The following is an 8,318-nucleotide window of genomic DNA, read 5'->3' on the forward strand; positions in this document are numbered from 1 at the left end:
GGCAAGGAGCTCAGAAAAATAATGTGTTAGTGGCTGTGGAATAAACTTAATATGAAAACAACACTGCTGGATAAAAGATGAAACCCTTCTTTTTTTCGCAAATTAACCCCTAAATATGCCTTTCCGTTTTACTGAGTCTTTCAATAAAAAGAGGTATTATAGCTGATAAATTATGTTCAGAAATGCTCGCTTACCTTTCTCGTTGTTAGTGAGACTGTCTCATTTCTCAGGCCAGCCAGATCGGATGCGAAAGCTACTATACAAGCACATTAAGCCGAAATGGAGACGACTCCATTCCGTCAATTCTCACTCCAAAGCCTTGCTCTAGTCCCGGCTGGGGTCCAGGAAGTGCTCAAGCAACCTTTCTTCAGAGCACCGACACAGAGATTCTCAGCACTTACAACGCAGCGATGGACAAAATTGCCAGCAATATTACTTTCACGCGACTACCACTAACTTCTCAACTTGACTCATGGGATGAATGCACTGCAGCACAACGACAATACTACATCCACAAAGCGGCTGAATACTGCATGCTGGTGCACGATGTGATAGCCCTTAACGACTGTAAGCGGCGTTTTCATGCCTTGGTATCTCCTGGTGAAGAAAATAATGATAAAGTAGTAGCCGATGACGTGCTGAAAGCTTTGATGACCGCTTACAAGAATGCTGAAGCCAAAAGCACCAGAACGCATATTCTAAGCCTTTATGCCTATAAGTATTCGATTAGCACGTTAAAGAAACTTCACTCACCATACGATAAGTTGTCAACTCCTCAGATACAAAGAGCGCGGTGTCATGCAAAAACAAAAGGTCCTGGAAGAGTGCCTTAGAAGAAAAAACATCATCATGTGCGCATTGATACGAGTAAAGTGGACTATTTTATCGAGTTCAATAATCGTCCATATTTTTACCAGGATGTGTCTAACGGAACTAGGTCGCTGCAGCTAGACAGTGGTGACACCATTGAGATGCCGAACGTCGTGCGTACAGTGACGCGCTCTACAATGATTAGCCAGTACATGCAATTCTTTCAGGAGGAGACGTTTGAACCTCAAGGTCGCTCCACTTTATTCAAGACTCTTGAAGTCAGAGAAGCCTCACAGAGAAAGTCATTGCAAGGTCTCGACAACACTGCTGCTGATGGTTTAGCTGGCTTTCATAAAATTGAAATGATAGTCGACGACTTAGAGAAAGGGGGAATGAAAAGGCAATGGAGCGCTGAAGTCAAAGAAAGACTGAAGAAAGCAAAACGCTACTTGAAGACTGATTTTCGCGTTCATTGTAATCCAGAGGAGGCTGTATGTCCGGATCATTGCCGTAAGCTCGCTCTTGGTGATGAACAAGATCTCGACTTCCAGGAAAATTGTTCCCACCAACACACAGAAAACTGTAAGGAGTGTCCAAAATCTGCGAAATATCGTTGATGAAGTCGAAGACAAAATTCGAGGACTGCCTTGAAGACCTTACAGCAGCGAGCAACGAGATGATCTCCTCTATGACTTCAAGCTGGCAAAAACCAACATTTTGCAGTGCAAGGCTCTTATTGTTCCCTCCATAAGCCAGGAAGTAGCAAAGCAAGATCAGCTGAGGATCATAAGCACCAGTCAAGACTGTGCACTAGTCATAATGGAGTGGGCAATAAAATTTATCCAGCTTAGATTTCGTGAGAAGCAGTCCAATTGGTTCGGCAAGAGAGGAACGAGTTTGCACATCTCCACAGTGCTCACAAGTGATCCAAAACGACAAAAGAAAACTAGAACTGCACTCCTATGCCCATCTGTTTGGCACATGTCAGCAGGATTGGTTCGCCGTGTGTTCCATCATAGAGAGTACACTAAAAGAAATGAAAACCAAGAAGCCCCACATCACTCGAGTCTACATAAGGTCCGATTAAGCTGGCTGTTATCATAATAATTCTCTCATTGCCGCAGCAAGAGACATCGGTCAGCGGGCAGGTATTGAAGTCTTCCGGTATGACTTTTCAGAGCCACGTTATGGCAAGGATGTGTGTGATAGTATCCTGTGCCCAATGAAAACATGCATCCGACGTTTTTGCAACGAAGGACACGACATTCTAACAGAGGAAGACATGAGAAAGGCGCTCTCTGAGAGACCAGTGAAAGGTACATCCGCGTGCGCATGTAAAGTTGACGAGTCTAAGAGAACCTTAGAAGTGAACAAGATAGATGGTTTTAGCAAGCTACACAACATCCAGTTTGGAAAAAAAGTATACGTGCGTGGAGGTCGTACGGAATAGGGCGTGGCAAGGAGATTTCTTACGACCAGCTAGTTTCAAATGACCAAGGGCACACCGCTCTCGTTGTAAGTCTTTCGGTATGACTTTTCAGAGCCCCAGTATGGCAAGGATGTGTGTGATCGTATCCTGTGCCCAATGAAAACATACATCCGACGTTTCTGCAACAAAGGACACGACATTCTAACAGCGGGAGACACGAGAAAGACGCTCTGTGAGAGGCCAGTGAAAGGTACATCCGCGTGCGTGTGTGAAGTTATCGAGTCTAAGAGAACCTTAGAAGTGAACAAGATAGATGGATTTAACAAGCTACACAACATCCAGTTTGGGGAAAAAAGTATACGTGCGTGGAGGTCGTACGAAATAGGGCGTGGCAAGGAGATTTCTTACGACCAACTAGTTTTAAATGACCAAGGGGACACCGCTCTCGTTGTAGGTAAGGGGTTCTTCCCTTTTCACAATGCACGTGTGTATGAATACACAGTTCCTGGAACAGAGGGTTCAAATGAAGACGATGATTTGGACGATTCAAAGATGGACATGTTTGAATGTTTGGGGCCTGGATGCGTGAAGAGTTTCCAAACGTTTTCAGAGCTCGAGTTACATTTGAACGTAGGGGACCATTGTGTGAAGGATGAAAGGCTGTCAGAAATAGTATATGATAAACTGCGTAGAGATTGGTTAGAGAGGTTTACTACATCAGTCAGCATCACTGACGAACCACAGTGCGAAACTAGTACCCACCAGGTTGTACGTGACTCAATGCCTCCAGTAAACAATGTCAGTATGGGCTGGGCCCTACCCAAGCCACGAGCAGGATCCACTAGATTCAGTTGCAAAGTTAAGAATTATTTAACAGCAAAGTTTGATCAAGGCGAACAATCAGAGCTAAAAGCTGACCCTCAGCAAGTTTCAAACGATATGCGAAAGGCAAGAGACGAGCAGAACAATGGGTTGTTTGACCGAGACGAGTGGCTTACCAGGAGCCAAGTGCAGGGGTTTTTCTCTCGCCTTACAGCAAACAGAAAAAGGCAACGAACACCCTCAGAAATCGAGCGAAGTCCGAAGGAACTGTCCCTAGAGGAAGCTGAACGAAAACGGCTGATGGAACACATCCTTAATGAACTAAAGCCGCAGCACCCTCTGTCCTACGATGCCTTTAATCTGTGCGAGTGCCCAAAGGAGAATAAGCTTAGTCTTAGTATTTTTAGTGTTGCAACGCTCAAAGAAATCTTGTCGTTTTTTGAAGTACCATTTAAATCAAGAGACAGGAAAAAAGACCTTATTGAGCAACTGATGCCATTTATACAGGAATGCCAATGCTTTAATTAAAGTATATCAGAAGCTGCATAGCCCAGGAAAACAAATGATGGTGCCTGTGGAGTGAGTTTGTTTTAGAACAATAGGCACAGCCTCAAAAGTAACCTAATAAACAGTTGTACTCAGCGAATTAACGTACTCGCTTCTGAGAAAATTCACGAAAATCTCTCAAAATTTGTCGTTATTAAGTTTGTAGCGATGTTCTTAACTCGCAAAAATTAAAGTGCTACTGAAACGTAATTTTCATATCCGAGATTTTTGCAATATAATAGTTTGAACGTTATTTGCAAACGCTGTGTACTTTTTTTGGGCCAACGCATAGCGGAAAGTACATTTTTTACAATTCGAAGTTGACCGGCTCAGATCAAAATTGGCGGCCATCTTGGCGCGGCCAAAACAGCCCTGTGACGTCACTGGTTGTGTACTTCTGTGAAAGAAGGGTAAAAGCATGGACTGTGGCTTGCATGTTAGCAGGCCGAAAAAGAGGATTTCGGGAAAAATGCCACCCTCGTTTTCTTCATCGGCGGCCATATCGGCATCTTGGCTATCTGCGAGAGGTTCGCCTGGATAGGGAGCAAAATTCCCGACTGATACCGACAACGAATCTCTACCAGTCTATTTAGTTAATCGGCAGCTGACGAGATCCACGGGATTAGGATCGAAACCGCGGTCTTGCCTGACCATCCACAGAAAATGTCGAAAGACATTATAACGGCAGATGGGCTACTAACGCCTCGGACCAAAGCAATGCCATTCAGAGAATGAAGAAAACATGGAAGCCTTATACGACACCGCCACTGAAGATGATCTACTCGGCAAGTCTTATGATAACGAACAAATCCCTCTGTACAAAATGCCTAGCAGAACATGCCCAGAATCCCTACAGTATAGGGCGAGGGCCAAAATAAGAGCAGACGAGGATTTCAAAAATGAGATAAAGCAAATCCTTAACAACGCGGAGCAAGAAACAGTAAAGGCGATCATGTGCTTCTATGAACGTGAAATCGGTCGTTTTAATACCGAAATAAAGAAAAGAAAACGAGCCAAAACGGCTGGAACACGGAACACTAAGAGCTGTAGTACGATCGAATCAGTGCGCGTGGCGCAAGCTGAAAGCAATCAAGACAACTTAACGATCGAGACAGTAAAAAAAAAAATAGCTTTACATCTACAAAGGTGAACGATTCGAAAAAGACGCAATCCCTGATGTGCGTACTCAGTGCTACAGAAAAAGCGAATTCTCATGAAAAACTGGCATTTGATAGAAACACAACCACTACTGAGCAAACTATACAAAAATCCGCCGTTCGTATCTTACAAAAGAGGGCGGTCGCTCGAAGACATACTCGTGAGGGCTAGACTTTGAATAGGCTACTCTAAACACACGCTAGGGAGTCGTGTAGGCCTGTCAACCCCATTTTACGGCACCATCTTCCTCTTCGCTACTGGAGACAACTTCGCTTCGTTCAGAAGAAGATTCACTTGACAAAACTTCAATATCTGCCATCTCCTTCGCCCACGAATACAAACAAACAGTGAGTGAAATAAACCACGCTATCGGAGTGAACACAACCAGTGACGTCATCAATCCATTTCGCTCGGTACCAGAGCCCGGACATGGTTTTGTGTAAAATTTTTTATTTGAACGGTTAAAAAAGATATCTTTTGCCTCATTTTGGCCAAAGCAAATTATCTCAAGATGATGCACCATATTCAAAACTACAGGTCAGACCAAAAATTTCAGATACGAAAATTTCGTTTCAGTAGCACTTTAAAAGAGAAAAAAGAAAGGAAAAAATACTACCCTGACGTGGGAGATGGTAGTAGCATTCACTCGTAAATATAGGTTTGTGATTTTCTTAATTTCTAGAAATTAATGATATGTGAATTTTGCAGGAGTTTATTAAAATGCCAGTTTGAATCATTTGTATTATTTTTCAATTTCTCCCGGCAGGATTCTCCAGCTCTCGATGGCTCAATCATATTGCATATCTTCGGGATTCGCGTTTGGTTCGACAAACCTCTGAAACTAGATGTTGCACGACCAGGCGTAACTTACTCAGTTACGTTGAAAAAGTAAACATGTAAAATTCACCTCTTCAACAAATACCGTTTTGAAATGATGAACATATGAATACAGTATATAGGAACTGCGGAACGAGAAGAAGTTCATCGCAATTATAGACGAGACTTTTAATTTGCGAAAATAAACCTGAAAAATTCATGCTTGAACGTGTTTCGAACCCTTGACTTTTGCAACACCGCCGGTTCAGCGCTCTAACTATTAGGCTAACAAACCAACTGTGATGCCATTCTACAAATGATGATGAACAACTTGCTAACCACTTAAAAGTAAAGCTTTAGCAAATAGCTGGAAGAAATGGTCAAATCTGGCAAATTGGCCACAATAATAAACACGAGTGAAATGAACAACTTCTTCAACAACAAATTCCTTTGGCACGTCTTTGATAACTGAAAACAAAGGCTAGCGCTCTTGAACATTAAGTAAGTTCCTCAAGTCCAAAAGGGATACAACAGTAACGTTTCCACTTTTATAGAAACTATTGTTTGCATGGTCAAATATTGCTGCGGAAACTATTTTGGACGCGTGTGTCGAAAAAACAAGGAACGCATGCAGCTAATTTGCATATGACCACAGAGAAAGATTTTTCTCAAACATTTCCTCCATGCCATGTAAAACGGACAAAACAATTTTTTTTTTTATCGATTTTGATACTTCATTAAGGAGTTGGTACTTAATCTTCAAGCAGTTTTAGGCCGTTAGGGCTTAGAAATCGGATTCATGTGCGGATCGTGTTACTTTTGTTTCGATCAACGTGGCCTATATTTGTTAAATTCGCAAATCTCTCTGCAGCGCGCCATGAAGAGTGCCCAAAAGTTCTATTCCATAATTTACTTATTAGGTGTAAGTGCTTATAGGCTGTAATAAATTTGACTCTAGATTAGGTCCCACACAAGAGAAAATAGCTTTCAACCACACGTACCTCACGCAACACAAATTTCTATGCTCGAGGTAAGTATTTTGAAAAATTTGTAACTCAGTGAAAAATATATACTGTGTGATTATTTTACCGTTAACGTAATGGCAAAAGGTTGATCTTAGACATATAAGATAGAAAGCTCGTTAGAGTTGAAAATACGGCTTCAGCAGCATTCGACTTTTGTAGCTAAATTATGGAGGTCCTTGGGGGAAACTGGGTGCCTTTGAGGTCACCTTGAAAAATATCTCGTAAAAAGTGAAAAAACCAGACTGGTTCAAAATAAACGCAATATTTGTTCATGGGATAGAAGTCTCGACTTTTACAGTAAAATTCAGGGAAATCGGTGAAGGTCCGAAATTTGCTTTATGCGTTCTTAGGCGGACAGCCTCTTAAAAAGGTAAATAATATCATTTTTAGCTCCGCAGGGTTTGCTTGCTGGTTTGAAGAATTTAAAACATGCGCAATATTCACGCCAAAGCCGGTCCAAAGATATTCTGCTTAAACAGTCACACTGTTGTAATAACAGAAATGGAAGACGAATCAGGCCCATAGCCACAACCTGAGTTTGCTCGGTTTTCGTTTTTGGAGTCCTCTCTGAACCAGTGAGAAACCAGTGAGAAAACTTATAAATAACACTTTTTTCAGACATTGTTCTGTTCTTAGCTAAACCTGGTGTAAAGGATAGTGGAGAGCTAGTTTTTTTTCTTTTATTTCAAGGCTATTGCCCTGCTTGTCCTGTGTCTGTGTCTATTATTACAATCTACAAGATTTATCCATAATTGACCCGCGCATATTTTAGTAGCAGTCTCCTGGGAATGGAATGGGCCCGGCTGTACTTTCGCATACGGGGCCTCTCCTACTCCCAGGATCATTTCTATGTGCCAAGTTTTATGTCTGTTAACCTTGAAGTGTAAATAGTTATAAATATCAAAGAAACTCTAAAGAACAATCATTCACAAACACTGAATGATACCTACATTACTTCGTCTATAAATTGCATATATATGAGTGATCAGTAAGCAATTTTCAGAAAAATTTGCCATTCAGTTCTAAAAGAACAGCCGCGATTATGTGCGTTGTAAAGTATTTTAGGTTTTTTTTGATTAACTTATCATTCTGCGTAAAAGGAAAACTTGAAACAAATGAGGACAATTATTCTGGATTCCTTTGTATGGCACCTATTAGGCAAATATAACTGAGTACGACGAATTTTTTCAGTTCGTATCAGAGTTAGTTCAAGGTTAACCCCCTGTTTAAAGTAACTGAGCCGTCGGAAGTGTCTTTTAAAAACAACCTGTGTGTGAAGCAATAAGTTTTGAACTACGAGTGGTCCTCATCTTTCCTCGGGAATATCAGAGTTCACAGGCGCTCGCATCTCGCTACCTCTGCTATATCCCTGAGGAAAAATGGGAACAACTCGTACATAAAGATTGGGCCTAATTTTATCTATTTGATTAAGGGGAATATTCCTATGATGATGTTTTGCCAAGTTTGCCTAGTATATCAGTTTACCATACCACAAAATTTTGTAAATAATTGGCAGTTCTAGCGTTAATGGCTTGATAAGAATTCAACGATTTGGTTTTGTTTTAAGCTACTGTTTTCTTCCTCTAACGAAAAAAAAAACAAACAAACAAACAAACAAATATTTTTTAGTCGAAAAAAAGTCACATCTAGATCTTTTTGCAAATACAAATCAACTGTTTGTTTTAATTAAGCTGTCAAGTGGTAAGTAGGGA

General features: G+C 41.3%; 1 pseudogene; it reads left to right on the plus strand.

The window, feature by feature from the left end:
* Nucleotides 1-410: 410 nt before the first annotated feature.
* Nucleotides 411-1,427, plus strand: LOC148731383 (uncharacterized; annotated as a pseudogene).
* Nucleotides 1,428-8,318: the final 6,891 nt, after the last annotated feature.

Source organism: Stylophora pistillata, chromosome 5 (genome assembly GCF_964205215.1).
Source record: "Stylophora pistillata chromosome 5, jaStyPist1.2, whole genome shotgun sequence".
Classification (NCBI taxonomy): domain Eukaryota; kingdom Metazoa; phylum Cnidaria; class Anthozoa; order Scleractinia; family Pocilloporidae; genus Stylophora; species Stylophora pistillata.